The sequence below is a fragment of the Helianthus annuus genome, chromosome 4 (genome assembly GCF_002127325.2).
Source record: "Helianthus annuus cultivar XRQ/B chromosome 4, HanXRQr2.0-SUNRISE, whole genome shotgun sequence".
Lineage (NCBI taxonomy): Eukaryota > Viridiplantae > Streptophyta > Magnoliopsida > Asterales > Asteraceae > Helianthus > Helianthus annuus.
Genome location: NC_035436.2, coordinates 70,470,937 through 70,489,439, shown reverse-complemented (window position 1 = coordinate 70,489,439; position 18,503 = coordinate 70,470,937).

Sequence of the window (18,503 nt, the reverse complement as noted above, 5' to 3'; positions counted from 1 at the left end):
GATTCATCTGGGTTGTGCGACTGGCCAGCCCAGCCCAACATGTCCTCCGGCCCAACAGTTAAGCTGATCCGCTAACTTTGTGCGATTCAGGGGATCTTGTGCGATCAATACCCCCTTGTGCGACCGGATCAGACTTGTGTGATTGGACCTCTTGTGCGACCAGTAGCCTTGTACGAGTGGGCTCCCTGGTGCGATTGGCTAGTCTTGTGTGATTAGAACAATCATTCCACAAATCAAGCTATTCGGTTACAATCAATTAACAGTTTCCTTATCTAGTTTATCAATTAACAACTTCCAACATGTGATTAATCTAATATAGATCAAACAAGGGTTTCATCTACAAATCTCTATGAACCCTAATCAATCAAAACATGAACACTAATCCATACCATACCATTTAATTGAATTAACCCTAGAACTTTACACATAACATTCGGATTCAATTCATATCACAGCCGATTGCTTGTTTGTTCGGTAGTATCACAAGATCAACAATCCTTATATAAATCATACATGACATTTAAGCAAATCAAATAACAAGAACATCAATAGAAATCAAACATCACCACTCGCATGCAAGGCATAGCAACATCACCTCGGTTTTTAATAAAATCATGCAATCACAACATCATTTAACAAGATCTCAATATTAAACACTAACCGTTATCAAAGAGGGTGACCAAGAATTGATCCAACTTGTGATCTTGGTGCCGTCGGCTTCCAAGCAAAACGAGAGAGAGAGAGAAAGTCGTCTAGGGTTTGTGTGTGTGTTGTGAGAATTGTAACAATGAGAGAGTGACCTCCTAAGGTGTGTGTGTTGTACGTATAAGATAAGTGGGCCGAAACCCCCTTAATGGGCCCATTGGTTCCGGTCACCAGGAATACGGCCCAAGGCCTTGTGCGTTCAAGTAGAGGTTGTGCGGTCGGGTCACTTGTATAAATATACATTCACATAAACTAAACATAACATTCACATAAAATAACCATAACATTCACCCAACATAGTTCACGTGAGCACGTAACGTTACACAAAATGGGTTTAAATTACGAGTTGTCACAGTATCCCCAACTAAAAAGAAATTTCGTCCCGAAATTTGGTACGCACTCACTAACGTAAGCTATATTGTTCACTAGTTTTCCTGGGGTGTCACATCATCCCCCACTTGAATGGGAATTTCGTCCCGAAATTTACTAGTTGCATCAACAGTAGGTTTGCTAGGTTCTGCCTGATCTGTGGGGAACAAATGTGGATACTTGAGTTTCATCTGGTCCTCGCGTTCCCACGTGAACTCTGGACCACGTCTTGAGTTCCAACGAACTCTCACAATCGGTATGCGGCTGTGTTTACGAACTTTAACCTCCCGATCCATAATTTCAATTGGTTCTTCGACAAACTGCAATTTGTCGTCTATCTGCAGCTCTTGGAATGGTACTACTAGTGTTTCATCGACCAAACACTTCTTTAGCTGCGATACGTGAAATACATCATGGACATTACCCAACTCAGCAGGTAGTTCCAACCTGTAGGCCACTTTTCCAATTCGTTCCAGAATTTTGAACGGTCCCACATAACGAGGGTTTAGTTTGCCGCGTTTCCCAAAACGCACCACACCCTTCCAGGGTGAAACCTTTAACATCACGCGGTCATTGACTTCAAATTCTAGCGGTTTACTACGTTTGTCAGCGTAGCTTTTCTGGCGATCGCGAGCTGCGGCCATACGGTTTCGAATCTGCACAATGCTTTCTGATGCCTCAAGAACAAACTCAGGTCCTGTGATCTGACTATCCCCCACCTCATGCCAACAGAGAGGTAAACGACATTTCCGTCCGTACAGTGCTTCGAACGGAGCTGCCTTAATACTTGAATGGTAGCTGTTGTTGTAGGAGAATTCTATCAAAGGTAGGTGCTTCTCCCATCCTTTTCCAAAGTCGAGTACGCATGCCCGAAGCATATCTTCAAGTGTTTGGATGGTGCGCTCGCTTTGACCATCCGTCTGCGGGTGATAAGCGGTACTCATGTCGAGTTGGGAACCAAACGATTTATGCATTGACTGCCATAACTCTGAAGTGAAACGCGGATCACGGTCTGAAATGATAGAAGTTGGCACTCCATGCCTAGAAACCACTTCCTTAAGATACACTGCTGCCAGCTGAGAAAACTTGTCTGTTTCCTTGATTGCTAGGAAGTGTGCTGATTTCGTGAGGCGATCAACAATCACCCAAATAGTGTCGTTCCCAGCCTGAGTTCTTGGTAGTCCTGTCACGAAATCCATAGCGATCTGCTCCCACTTCCATGTGGGTATCTCTGGTTGCTGCAGTAGACCTGAGGGCTTTTGATGTTCTGCTTTGACTTTAGCACAAGTCAAACATTTGCTGACGTAGGTTGCTATATGAGCCTTCATGCTAGGCCACCAGTACGTAGTTTTTAAGTCATGGTACATCTTATCTGATCCAGGATGTACGGAGTAACGTGACTTATGTGCCTCTTCCATTACCAGTTCCCGTAAGTTGCCAAAGAATGGGACCCAAATGCGTCCGGTTACGTAGTAAGCACCGTCTCCCTTTTGTTCTAGTCGTTGCCTCGAGCCACGTAAAGCTTCAGCTCGAACGTTCTCTGGTTTCAATGCTTCTAACTGAGCATCCTGTATCTGGGAAGGGAGATTGGACTGAATCGTGAGTTGCAATGCTCGTACACGCCTGGGTGCATTATCCTTTCTGCTGAGGGCGTCAGCTACAACGTTCGCCTTGCCCGGATGATACTTGATGGCACATTCATAATCGTTCAATAACTCCACCCATCGTCGTTGTCGCATATTCAACTCTTTCTGGTTGAAGATGTGCTGGAGACTCCTATGGTCGGTGTAGATGGTGCATTTGGTACCGTACAGATAGTGCCTCCAAATCTTCAACGCAAACACCACCGCTCCTAACTCCAAGTCGTGTGTCGTGTAGTTCTTCTCGTGCACCTTTAGCTGACGAGAAGCATAAACTATCACCTTCTCGCGTTGCATCAACACACAACCGAGACCCTGAATCGAAGCATCACAATAAACCACAAAATCTTCGGTACCCTCTGGTAATGACAAGATCGGTGCACTGCAAAGTTTCTGCTTTAACAACTGGAAGGCCTCTTCCTGCTTCGTTCCCCAAGAGTATACCGTGTTCTTCTGTGTTAGTGAGGTGAGAGGTTGTGCGATTTTCGAGAAATCTCTAATAAACCTTCGATAGTATCCAGCGAGACCAAGAAATTGACGCACCTCAGACGGAGTCTTTGGTGCCGCCCAATTCTTAACTGCATCCACCTTCGCAGGGTCCACATGTATCCCTTTCTCGTTAACAACGTGCCCAAGGAAATGCACTTCCCGAATCCAAAAGTCGCACTTAGAAAATTTCGCATACAGCTGTTCCCTTCTCAAGAGTTCCAAGATGAGACGTAGGTGACGCTCGTGATCTTCCTTGTTCTTGGAATAGACTAAGATGTCGTCAATAAACACTATAACAAACTCGTCGAGATATGGCTTGCATACGCGGTTCATGAGATCCATGAAAACCGCTGGTGCATTGGTCAATCCAAACGGCATGACCAAAAACTCATAGTGTACGTAGCGCGTTCGAAAAGCCGTCTTGGGAACATCCTCTTCCCTAACCCTTACCTGGTGATACCCCAATCTTAAGTCAATTTTGGAATAGAAGCTTGACCCTTGCAGCTGGTCAAACAAGTCGTCGATGCGTGGTAATGGATAGCGGTTCTTAATGGTCACCTTGTTGAGTTCTCGATAGTCGATACACATACGGAATGACCCGTCTTTCTTCTTCACGAACAGAACTGGGGCTCCCCAAGGCGAAGAACTGGGTCGAATGAAACCCCTATCCAACAACTCCTGCAATTGATTGGACAGTTCCTGTAACTCTCCAGGTGCTAAACGGTAAGGAGCTCGAGCAATTGGGGCCGCTCCCGGCGCAAGATCAATCTGAAATTCTACTTGACGATGAGGAGGTAACCATGGTAGCTCCTCTGGGAACACATCAGCGAATTCTCGCACCACTGGTAGATCCTCGATCTTACTCTCTTCAGACTGAAAGTTGGTAACTAACGCTAACAGTGCAGGATACCCCTTTTGTAGATACTGCTGTGCACGCATGGCCGTGATAATCCCAACCATCGTCCCACTACGATGCCCTTGAACCAACAGTGACTCTCCATCAGGGAGAGGAATACGCACAATCTTCTCCTTACACAGAATTTCTGCTTGGTGCTTGGACAACCAATCCATGCCTACCACTATGTCAAAACTACCGAGCGTAACGGGAAGGAGGTCAATGTCAAACACCTGACCCACGAGATCTAGTTTGCATCCAAAAAGGACATTCGAGGCTTCTATCGTCTTACCATCTGCTAATTCTACTACTTGTTTAACTTCTAAAGGTGTTGGGGTTATCCCTAATCGTTGACTAAACTCTAGGGACACGTAACTCCAATCGGCACCCGAATCAAATAATACAGAAGCAATACGATTGTTAACAGGAAACGTACCAGTTACAACGTTGCCGTCATTCCTGGCATCCCCTGCTCCAAGCTGGAACACTCTGCCTCGAGCACCGTTTCCCCCATTATTGCCGTTGTTGTTGTTGTTTCCAGCGTTGTTATTATTCGGGCGGTTGTTATCATTAGCGTTCTGGTTTAACTGAGGGCAATCCCGCTTAAAGTGGCCCTCGTCACCACACTGGTAGCACCCCTTCCTGAAACCCTGGTTCTGCTGGGGTGGTTGTCCCTGTTGTCTCTGATTCTGCTGGTTTTGTTGCTGCTGGTGTTTAGGCTGTGGGGCCCTACAATCCCTGGCCTCATGGCCCGCCTTACCACACCTGTCACACTTCCGAGTACACGACCCGAAATGATGATAGCCACACTTGTTACATCGTGGCTTCTTCCTTGCGTACGAACCCTGGCTGTGGCCACTTCCCTGGCCTTGAATGACGGAAGACGACTGGCTGATGTTGCGGTTGCTGTTGTCTGGCCTTTTCTGAGTCTGGCCAGCACTGGATGCCTTGTCATAATCACTCCACTTCCGCTTGTTATCATTAGCGGACGCAGTGGCAGTGGGTGTAGCAGCTTTAGTGGCCGAAATACGCGGGGGTAACGAATCGCTTTCCACCTCTTGATCCACAATCTTGTGAGTCAGACGAACGATCTGTGTCAAATCATTGAGATGGGCTGCTGTGACCAAGCTCTTCACACGCGGAGGCAACCCTTTGATGAATAACTCAATCCTCCTAGACATAGGCCGGGACAAGTTCGGGCACATGTCGGCCAATTCATACGATCGCTTCACATACGCTTCGACTTCAGATCCAACCATCTTCAAGTCGTAGTATTCGTTTTCCAGCTTCTGAACTTCATCCCTGTCACACCCCGAAATATCAGAGCTGGCGTGACTGGACCGGTATCTTCATTGCACAGCGGAAGCAATAAGCTAAGACTTCTAAACAGTGAACGCCCGCTAAGTACTCAAATCACCATGGGTTCTCCTATTCCAACCGTTCCATATTTTTGAAAATGCAACCTGAGAAAGAAACATGCGAAAAATCAACATAAAGTTGAGCGAGTTCATAGTTTGTTTTGAAAAGATTTAATATAAATCTTTTAGATAACCGGTTTTAAAGTTTTTGAGAAAATATAGAAAAATCATTTTCTCGGCATAATATATGAAAAACTGTGAGTCTAGCCCACGAGAGTCTTTGTGCATTGCACGAGAGAGAAAGGGCCGAGCCCAAACGAACCTTTGTAAGCAGGATCAGGGCGTCCTCTTACTTAGGTATAATTTGAAAAGCGTTACCAAAGTTTGTAAATCCATGTATTTGTGAGTTTCCATCAAATGAATCTTAAAAACATTTGAAAATTTGAGTATCAAAAGCTGGTATGTAAGCGTCTATGAACAGATCATTAATGTTTTGCAAGGACATTAATATGTGTAGCGACATAGGAAGCACTCAACCCTAGCGGATTTCCCCCGGTCCACCCGGTTAGAACAACAAAAGCACTACATGGGCCACACAAGGACCCAAGAGTGGGGCTCGCTACACCCGATAGATCTACCACTTTTGCCCTCGGTCTTATACAAGATTAATGGCACTTAAGAGAGATTACTATTCGCTCACCAGATCTAACAGTTCATTCCCTAGCTTAACCATACCCTAGTTAACGTATAATGTGTGAGTTATTCATGTCCTTGGGCCTCTGCCCATGTCCTTGGGCCTTTGCCCACGTCATTTGTGTTATTAAAACTCATGCATGTTTCGAAAAACACTTATGTTTTCATAAAACCGGTATGTTTAGTATAATCTTTTCGTAAACCATTTGAGTTCGTTGAAATTCTGTCGCAAAATGGTTTATAAATATGTGATATTGATTTATCGAAACCTTGTGTGATTTTGCAAAACTTGCATGTCTTTCCACCCCCGAAAACATATTATAAAAAAAATGTAAAACAGTGAAAAGTGGGGGTTATGAACTCACCTTGATATTCCTGTGCAAAGCTAGCTTAGTGTGATTCCGTAGTGTCATTCCACGAATGTGATGTAGCTAGCGTGCATCTATAGTGTTCCTAACAGGGAATAACTTATCAGTTTCTAGTTTAAAGACGTAGTTAAACTACGTGTCCGAGCTCTACCGAATCGTTAACTAAACGATTCTATAAAGGTGTGAATATTTTGGTTTGAAATAACCAAACTATTGTTAGTCGACCCCGTTTATGACCGGGATAAAACTAAGTCTTGAAAACGACTTAGTTTTCAAAAGGTTTAGAATATATATATTTATATATTTAAACATAAATATATGTACAACGTCGTGTTAGTTGTCGCGAATAGAAGGCATAGTTGAAATAGTTTACGTATTCGATCGAATTCTAGGCGATGGAAAGAAACATAAATAATCGTATTTATATTATATAATCTCCAAATATTATATGTTTGAAAAGGTGAATCCCGAATTCCGACGTTCGAAATAAATATAGACGATTATGTTTCTTTTATAAAGAAACACGAAGTAACAACGTTAAAATAAATATAATAATTACATTTATTTTATAAAATCATTCGGGAAGTGTTGAAGTTCGGAACACATATATACATTATATTTATTTGACAGAACGTTCGGAAGTATTGATATTCGAAATAAATATACCTTATGTTTATTTGCAAAAGCGTTCGGGAGTATTGATATTCGAAATAAATACATACATTATATTTATTTTAAATGAGTATCGGGTTTTGTTAGCTTATAACGTTGTCAAAATAAAGATATCTTCATATTTATTTTATAATAAAACTCGGATCGTTGATAAATGTCATTTTTAGAATGTAGGTACATTTCGTATTACGAGTTTTTAGGAAAAACGGACAGAGTTTCGTCTGTTTTTGGAATAACCCGACAACTCCAGTTGTCGTCTTTTGTCAAAACTCAACAATAATTCAATCGATGCAATCAATATGTAATAAATTTTTGACAAAACAAAACGTAGATAAACACTAAAAGATATCGGTCGAGCTTGGTCGCGTAACTAATTAAGAATCTAAAATCTACATCTATGAAATCGAAAATTCCGCGTCGTTTAAAAGTTACCGGATCGTGGAGTCGTCTGTGTTGACTTGCTGTTGACCCGAGTTGACTCGGGTGTTGACCGAGTCAACTCGTTTTTCCCGGTTAACCCGAATCGAAGCTGTAATCCAACTAAACCCAAAACAAAACCAAAAGTGTGAACAGAGCCGTATCATTGATCTGGAATGTTATAACCTGGCTCGAACCAAGCCGAAACTCAACCGAACTGCGGCTGACTTCTTGACCCGAACTGACCCGAGTTGCAACGCACCTTAACCGAAACCCGAGCCAGAATCTGAACTGTGTGACCTCGTGTTTGACCCGAGACTTGAATCAAGTCTGTGAACCTCAAATCTGACCCGATTCACTGCAAACCCAAACCAAAATTGAACTAAATCTCGAACCGTGACCCGATAGAAACTAAGCATCACTACTGTCGTCATTACAGTCACTCACCACCACCACTTCAGCCGTTAAACCCGTCTTCAATATCAACAGCAGCAACATTCAGTCATCATCGGGAACTTAAAAGAAAATTAGGAATCGAGATGAGTGCTTACCGGGTCTGTCATCGGGAGCATCGAACACCACCGCTGCCGGCACCGTCAACCACCACTATCTTCACGTCAACATCATCATCTCCATTAGATATCATCTTGTGTCATTTTCATCACCAACATCCACAGCAGCCGACGCCGGCAGAACCAAACCGAACCGCTGCCGTCGCTGCTTCTGCTCTGTGAGGGTGTGCGGGTGTCATTGTAGGAAGGGGGGGTCGGAGGAGGTGGTGGTGTGCGTGGTGGGAGCTCGTCGCCGGCAAAAACGAGTCACCGGAGCTCGGTCGGATCTCCGGCTCCGGTCGCCTGAGATAGTGTCGAGAGAGAAGAGCTGAGGGAGCTCCTGTGGTTGTGTGCGCAGGTTTGAGGGAAGATGGGGGATTTAGGGTTTTGATTTTCTATTTATAGTTAGGTTTTAAGTGGGCTTGGGCCCAGGGCCCACAAGCCCGTTTTGCGCGGCCCAAACGTTTATGAAGCCCGTTTTTGAAACCCCGATCGTCGTAAATTGTCGTATAATAAAGTTTAGTGTCAAAACGCTCAGAATTGTGTCGTATATCGTTAACGCACGCGTATTTTGTCGGTTGCGTTAGAAACGCGTACAATGACTCGGTTACCGTTTTTAATTCGTTTTTCGATCTGATCTCATCTACGGGTAATAAAATTTAAAAACGAAGCTGAATATAACGTAATATATTAATATCGAGGCGAAAATTCGACTCTGGTGTTCCGTTTCGTCGTTGATTGTCGGTGCGTTACTGTTTCCGCGCTTTTCGTTCGCGTTTGCGGTTTGTGTCGTTTGAAAGGATAATATTTTGCAAAAACACATTCATAACTATAAGTTATACGTATAGACTTCGTATTTTTCAGCGTTGTCAGTAGTTTGTACGGTGTCAGTTCGTTATCGCTTAATATTCAGTAGATTTCACGAAAATCCTCATACGCGCACTGGAACGTCCGATCAGCGTTACCAGGCATACCAAGAGCCTAATTAAGTTAATTTGTGCCTTAAACACTACTTAATATCGGCTTAAACGTTTGTTAATCGCGTAATTAGAAGCCGTTAATTACCGGTTGTCACATTCTCCCCCTGTTGCAGAAATTTCGTCCTCGAAATTTAGTCTATGTTATCTTCTCATAGTGGTGTTGCTCGCAGGTAAGTCCGAATAATAAAAAAGTGAATGACCACGTAGTTGAATCAAGACTTATTCAGATTACGTAATTGTAAGGACATTTTGTATCATTAAGAACCCAACTGTTCAACTGAGTTTGTTCAAGAATTCGATATCAAGTGGACGAAGCGTAGTGATACTATCACCAATGTGATCAAGTTTACAGGGTTCAACAAAAAAAAAAAGGAATTTCGACCAATAAAATTCCAAATGAACGTTCACAATATGCATATCAATTTCTGAACAATAGAATTCACTATCAATGGAAACTTGTGTTGGTTGTTGTATGATTGAAACTCGAATTCAACAAACTCAAATAGATAGAATCATGAAAATGATTTATCAACTATCGAACCGTTAAATGAATAAAATCAACGTGTTGATGTTATAGAGTTGCAAGGATACACCGAAATGAAATACAACCAAACCTGGTGTATCATCGTCTTAATACATAATTGCATTAAGACTATTTAGATGATGTGTCAAACGAAAAGCATAAATAGTTTCGCATGAAACGGCTGATCATGATTAGCACAAGCTACAGGTTTATACCGACGCCACAAGGTGTCGTAGTGAATGAAATAATTCGATAATAGCGGTGATCGAACAAGTATCACCATGTTTTGCATGAAACGCTCGATCATGATTAGCCCAAGCTACAAGTTTATACCGACACCACAAGGTGTCGTATTGAATGAAACAATTCAATAATAGCGGTGACCGAACAAGTATCACCATGTATGAAATCAGATGAAGGGCTCAACGAAGTAAATGTGAATGTTTGTTCCAAACAAACATGATGAGATTTTCAATTGATAAGGAAACAACAACTAAATAGTGTTTTCGATCGAAGATGAAAATCAATGAATATCACAAAATGTTCGATCAATGTTGAAAGAATCGTTAAGAGGTACACCGAGATATGACATGAACTTGTGTACCATTATCTTAATACATAATTGTATTAAGACTGCTTTAATATGATAATTTAGCAAAACGGATTTAATACAAATAAACAAATAATAAATAACTAAATCCGTGCATGATGTGACACCCCAGGAAAACCAGTGAACGATATACCTTACCTAGCTTCCTCAGTGAGTGCGTACCAAATTTCGGGACGAAATTTCTTTTAAGTTGGGGATAATGTGACAACTCAAATTTCCAAGATTTCTATTTCGTATTTATTGCACGATCATGTATTGATTGCCATGAAATTATATATGTTTTGATTGTTTGATTGTGTATAGTTGTTGGTTATTTGTGAAACTTGTCAAAGGTGTAAACTTGGTGTTGAAACTATGAAACAGTAAACTTGTCAAATATGAGATGGTGTGCATTTGTAAATTATAATACTTAGGGATGTAGATGGCAATTAGTGAAATTCTAGTAACACTTAACCCTAATCCCCTCCCTAATCATTCACTAATCACTTTCACCAAAATCAAAGAACGTACTCTCAATTCTTTGGCTCTAGCAATCATCACCAAGATAATCATCACAAGTTTGATCACCCTACTCCTCTAGAATCATCCAAGGACTTGATTAATTACTTGTGAGTGCATAACCTAGCATACCGAGCAAACCAAGGTGAGTTCACACTCTTACCAAGGCATGGGATTCCCGGGGTGTTGGGAATGGGATTGAAAGGTTGATTAGATACTCTATTGACACTATGACTAGACTACCACTTTACTATCCTCGGTTGTGAAGGATACCTATAGTTACGAGTAGTCTAGTGGTTATACAACGTGGAACACCACCACCAGTAACGTGGAACACCACCACCAGTAACGTGGAACACCACCACCAGTAACGTGGAACACCACCACCAGTAACGTGGAACACCACCACCAGTAACGTGGAACACCACCACCAGTAACGTGGAACACCACCACCAAATTAACATACAAACGGCCCAGTAGAGCCACCTGTTACAAACGAACTTACTATTACGCATTTACTTTCTGTGAACTCGCTCAACTAGTTTGTTGATCATTCTGTTACATGCCTTGCAGATCGTTAGGTACTTGGAGCTTGCACTGGAGAAGCGGGTCGTTGTGGGCAAGGATCGTGACTTTTCTGTTAAACTATTATGACACTTAAAACTGTTAACTACTACTGGTTTATTTACTATGCTTCCGCTACATTTTGAAACGATGAATTGTTTGATCACCTTTTGTATTGAATGGATGGTTTTCATTTATTTTACTTAATATTAAATGCATGTTCAATATGATTGGTGGCGTGATCCTGGTCCGTCACGCTCCCAAGCGGTGATACTCCGCAGGTGGATTTTGGGGGTGTGACAGATTGGTATCAGAGCCATTGGTTATAGAGAACTTGGTTTTAATATGGAAAAACGTTTTTATTAAAACCAGACTATAACCAGAACAGTGCTCTCAACGATCCACAACGACGCTTCGCTCCACGTGCAAGACTCAACTTCCTAGGTAATAAGGTTTATGTTTATTGCCTACATGCTAGAATTTGCATAGAACTTTGCTCGTAGTATGCTTACATTACCTTGCTCACAACTTGTCATTGCATGAGAATACTTATGTGCTTACACTCTTCTGTCATCGCACTATTCGTGAACCATTCTTACTTATGCTACCTTTACTGTTCGATCATGTCTGGACGTGTTGACATGACTCAAGCCCAGTTGACGGCTCTCATTAACGAACAAATTGCTGCGGCACTTGCAGCCGCACAAGCAGGAGGTATAACCTGCTATTCCAGACCTATTCTAGGATGTTAGATCCTACTCTCGTGACCCAGCTCTCGCGCTTAACCTTGACCTATCTTTCTCGCGCAACGGGTCAGAACGCATAGCAACATGCCTGCACATTCAAGAACTTCATGGACTGTCGTCCAAACACATTCAGTGGCCCAGAAGGAGCAGTTGGACTACTCCATTGGTTTGGGAAGCTCGAGTCGGTATTCGAGATGTGTGAATGCCCTGAGGCTCGCAGGGTCAAGTACGCCACTGGTACTTTGGAAGAAATCGCGCTAATCTGGTGGAACGCGCAAGTACGGATACTAGGGTTGGCAACTGCTAACGCCACCCCATGAAACGAATTCAAAGAACGCATTAAAAGGGAACACTGCACACGTTATGACATCCACAAGTTGGAAGTGGAGCTTTACCATTTGAAAATGACGGGGTCAGAAATTGATGCTTATACGAAACGGTCGAACGAACTGGCTATCTTGTGTCCAACCATGGTGGACCCTCCAAGCAAGCAAATCGAATTGCATCACAAGGGTCTAGCCTCAGAGATTCAGAGCTATGCTACATCGGCTAACCTCGACAATATCCAAGACATTCAGCGTCTTGCTCATCGCCTCACGGACCAGGCAGTGGAACAGAACAGGCTGCCTAGTTGTATCATCCCTATTACTATCGCTACCACTTCTGCTACCGCTTCCAGCAAGGGTTCGGCTACCGTTCAGTCTCAAGCATAGCAGCAGCGCAAGAATAGTGATCACCAGAGCGCAGCAGAAGCTAAGGATTCAGGAGTCCACGACCTGCAAATCGGAATCGCCAGCAGCAACAGCAAGCAGAAATCCCATGCAAAGAAAAGAAGTTGGAAGACCATCCAGCTGTACGCGACTTTCCTCAGGTGTTTCCTAAAGATTTACCTGGTCTACCGCCTCATCGTCAGGTCGAATTTCAAATCGAGCTCGCTCCAGGAGCAGCACCCATAGCTCGAGCACCGTATCGCTTAACTCCACCAGAATCGGAAGAACTATCGACGCAGCTACCAGGAATCTTGGATAAGGGATTTATCCGACCTAGCTCTTCGCCTTGGGGAGCCCCAGTGTTGTTTGTGAAGAAGAAAGACGGTACGTTTAGAATGTGCATCGACTACCGTGAACACAACAAGGTGATGGTGAAGAACCGTTATCCTCTTCCACGCATAGATGACCTATTCGACCAGTCGCAAGGGTCGTGTTATTACTCCAAGATAGACTTGAGATCAGGTTATCATCAGCTGAGAGTCCGGGATGAGGACGTCTCCAAAACCGCTTTCAGAACTCGCTACGGTCATTACGAGTTTCTGGTCATGCCATTCGGGCTTACGAACGCGCCTGCAGTCTTCATGGATCTTATGAACAGGGTGTGCAAACCTTATTTTGACAAGTTCGTCATTGTATTCATCGACGACATCCTGATTTACTCCGAGAGTCAGGAGGAGCACGAGCAGCACTTACGTCTTATCTTGGAACTTCTTCGAAAGGAGCAACTGTACGCAAAGTTTTCAAAATGCGACTTCTGGCTTCATGAAGTCCACTTCTTAGGCCATGTGGTGAACAAGGATGGGATTCATGTCGATCCATCCAAGGTAGATTCGATCAGGGATTGGTCAGCACCGCGTACACCAACAGAAATACGCCAATTCTTGGGTTTGGCGGGATACTACAGACGGTTTATCAAAGACTTCTCCAAGATCGCGCAGCCGCTTACTATGCTAACACAGAAAGGTGTCGTGTACAGATGGGGTAATACGCAGGAAACTGCTTTTCAGTACTTAAAGGATAGATTATGCAGCGCACCTATCCTCTCATTGCCCGAAGGCACATATGACTTCGTAGTATATTGTGACGCATCAATACAGGGTCTGGGTTGCGTATTGATGCAGCGGGATAAAGTGATAGCCTACGCTTCTCGGCAACTCAAGGTTCATGAACGGAACTACACGACGCACGATCTTGAGCTGGGAGCTGTTGTTTTCGCGCTTAAGATATGGCGACACTACCTGTACGGTACCAGGTGCACGATTTACACCGATCACAGGAGTCTCGAGCATATCCTTAAGCAGAAGGATTTGAACATGCGTCAACGACGATGGGTCGAGTTACTTAACGACTATGAATGCGCCATCAAGTATCATCCAGGCAAGGCCAATGTTGTGGCTGATGCCCTCAGTCGGAAAGACACTCTACCTAAGCGCGTGCGAGCGCTACAGCTTACCATTCAGTCCAGTCTTCCTGCACAGATACGAGCTGCTCAGTTTGAAGCACTAAAACCCGAAAACGTCAAGGCTGAAGCCTTACGTGGTTCAAGGCAACAGGTGGAACAAAAGGAAGACGGCGCTTACTATGCAACGGGGCGTATTTGGGTCCCACTTTATGGCGGTTTACGCGAACTTGTAATGGATGAAGCTCACAAGTCTCGCTATTCGGTACATCCAGGGTCGGATAAAATGTACCAAGACATCAGCACTACTTATTGGTGGCCTAGTATGAAGGCTCACATCGCTACGTACGTTGGAAAATGCTTAACCTGTGCGAGAGTCAAGGTTGAATATCAGAAACCATCAGGTCTACTTCAGCAGCCTAAGATACCGCAATGGAAATGGGAAGAAATTTCCATGGATTTTGTTACAGGCCTACCTAGATCTCAGCGTGCAAACGATACAATATGGGTCATAGTTGATCGACTCACAAAGTCTGCTAACTTCTTGGCTATCAAAGAAACGGATAAGTTTTCTACCCTAGCAGACATCTACTTGAAAGAAGTTGTTTCGAGGCACGGAGTGCCCACCTCTATTATTTCGGATCGCGATGCACGATTCACGTCAGAGCTTTGGCAAGCGATGCACAAATCCTTCGGCTCACGATTAGACATGAGCACAGCATATCACCCTCAGACGGATGGGCAGTCTGAGCGCACGATTCAAACTCTAGAAGACATGCTTCGAGCGTGTGTTATCGATTTCGGCAACGGCTGGGAAAAGCACCTCCCTTTAGTGGAGTTTTCGTACAATAACAGCTATCATACCAGCATTCAAGCCGCTCCATTCGAGGCATTGTACGGACGTAAATGCCGGTCACCTCTCTGTTGGGCAGAGGTGGGGGATAGTCAAATTACGGGTCCAGAGATTGTAGTGGACGCCACAGAAAAGATTGCGCAGATACGACAACGCATGGCGGCAGCACGCGACCGTCAGAAAGCCTACGCGGACAAGCGTAGAAAGCCATTGGAATTTCAGGTCGGGGACCGGGTTTTATTGAAAGTTTCACCCTGGAAGGGTGTGGTTCGTTTTGGCAAACGAGGCAAACTCAATCCACGGTATGTCGGACCGTTCGAAATCATTGAGAAAATTGGCAAAGTAGCCTACAGATTAAACCTACCAGCTGAACTCGGTGCAGTTCACAATGTATTTCACGTGTCGAATCTGAAGAAATGCCTATCAGATGAGACCCTTATAGTTCCTTTTAAGGAACTCACTATCGACGAGCGGTTGCAGTTCGTCGAGGAACCAGTTGAAATCACGGACCGGGATGTTAAGGTCCTCAAACACAAGAGAATCCCTCTTGTTCGAGTTCGTTGGAACTCCCAGCGTGGCCCAGAGTACACCTGGGAACGCGAAGATCGAATGAAAGAAAAGTACCCCCAGTTATTCGAAACCAATACATCCACTACTGAGGCTGAAGCTACTACTACTGAATTTCGGGACGAAATTCCAAATCAACGGGGGGATGATGTGACACCCCAGGAAAACCAGTGAACGATATACCTTACCTAGCTTCCTCAGTGAGTGCGTACCAAATTTCGGGACGAAATTTCTTTTAAGTTGGGGATAATGTGACAACTCAAATTTCCAAGATTTCTATTTCGTATTTATTGCACGATCATGTATTGATTGCCATGAAATTATATATGTTTTGATTGTTTGATTGTGTATAGTTGTTGGTTATTTGTGAAACTTGTCAAAGGTGTAAACTTGGTGTTGAAACTATGAAACAGTAAACTTGTCAAATATGAGATGGTGTGCATTTGTAAATTATAATACTTAGGGATGTAGATGGCAATTAGTGAAATTCTAGTAACACTTAACCCTAATCCCCTCCCTAATCATTCACTAATCACTTTCACCAAAATCAAAGAACGTACTCTCAATTCTTTGGCTCTAGCAATCATCACCAAGATAATCATCACAAGTTTGATCACCCTACTCCTCTAGAATCATCCAAGGACTTGATTAATTACTTGTGAGTGCATAACCTAGCATACCGAGCAAACCAAGGTGAGTTCACACTCTTACCAAGGCATGGGATTCCCGGGGTGTTGGGAATGGGATTGAAAGGTTGATTAGATACTCTATTGACACTATGACTAGACTACCACTTTACTATCCTCGGTTGTGAAGGATACCTATAGTTACGAGTAGTCTAGTGGTTATACAACGTGGAACACCACCACCAGTAACGTGGAACACCACCACCAGTAACGTGGAACACCACCACCAGTAACGTGGAACACCACCACCAGTAACGTGGAACACCACCACCAGTAACGTGGAACACCACCACCAGTAACGTGGAACACCACCACCAAATTAACATACAAACGGCCCAGTAGAGCCACCTGTTACAAACGAACTTACTATTACGCATTTACTTTCTGTGAACTCGCTCAACTAGTTTGTTGATCATTCTGTTACATGCCTTGCAGATCGTTAGGTACTTGGAGCTTGCACTGGAGAAGCGGGTCGTTGTGGGCAAGGATCGTGACTTTTCTGTTAAACTATTATGACACTTAAAACTGTTAACTACTACTGGTTTATTTACTATGCTTCCGCTACATTTTGAAACGATGAATTGTTTGATCACCTTTTGTATTGAATGGATGGTTTTCATTTATTTTACTTAATATTAAATGCATGTTCAATATGATTGGTGGCGTGATCCTGGTCCGTCACGCTCCCAAGCGGTGATACTCCGCAGGTGGATTTTGGGGGTGTGACACATGATGTGTGCAAACGAGATTAGCGCAAGCTTCAAATTTGTGAGTACGTCACCACAAGGTGATCGTGATCAACGAAACAATTCAACGAATTCGAAGACCAAACAAGCTTATTATGATTCGATACAACTGAAGTGCCTGTTGGAATTATTTCGAATTTGAGGACACAAGTCCATCATATGGAATCTTGAATTGAATATATATTACGAGCAAGTTCGAACAATTGAACTTGGTTTAAACACAGTCCAACAATGGGTGCATGTATCAACCAGAAGATTTCGACATGGTTACAACGAAACCATGTATGTGGCTTGAAAAGAAAAGAGTTTCAACGAGTTTCGTTGACTCGATATCAAAGAGTCAACATTATGCAATAATAAAGTTTATCTAGATCACAATGCAAGGAGTGAGTATAGCGAAATAATATTTGAACTTGGTAAAGCAACAATTTCAAGTGGAGTCACATGCGTAACAAACAACGCATGTATAAATATGAATTAATCAAGAATGAAGCAAATGAGCATTCGCTATTATGTAAGAATATTTCTGTGATGCAATGATCATTAAGGGGAGTAGAAATGTAAAAAAAAATCTACTCACTAGATGCAAAACTCGGAAGATGCAAAACTCGGAATTTCAATAAAAGAAATTTAAGGACTTTACCTGGAATTTCGTGTGATAGCCGGTTGTTAGGTGACATTACCATGGAATGTCGAACATAGTGTATTCGCCATTAATGAAGGAGGGGGGATGCGAAGACATGTGACTTCCTTTGCAGCGCCAACAATTGTGAGTCTCTTCAGACTAAGTATCAACTGTTGTGAAATCTTATGAAATCTTCTTCCGCTGACGAGATAAGCATCGTTGTTGTCGTGCCAATTTGTGTTTTCTCCAAGGTCTTGCCTCGAAAGTCGTGTGTGGTGTACTTCGACGTCCGCTGACGTATAGTTTAAGTTTCACGTATAGTTGCGCAATAGCGTTTCGTCCCGCGTAGGTTACCTGCTCGGGTAACTAAAATAGCATAGACAATACAGATAATGGCGTTTGCCCGAGTTGTTAGTCATGGTTTCTAAGTGAGGACCTTTAATGAATTTCGACATAAGTTACTCATCAAGAGTTTTCAAAAGGTCTTATATGCGTGTTATCAAAACCCTCCAGGTTTTGCTTACTGTGTGTAATCGTCTCGTTTATCGTGTATCAACTCAACACTTATGTATTTTTTTTTAAACCGAAATGTTGACTCATTGTTTCGGCAACGGTTGGAACCCATATTCAAGTCTTAGGCGTTCTGTATGCGTTCAAGTCTTAATAATCTAGGTCCCTAGAGGAAAGTGAGGTTAGAGCCTAGGTATCTCTACAGAAACCTATTTCGCTGAAACCTATAGCTCTGATACCAATCTGTCACACCCCGAAATATCAGAGCT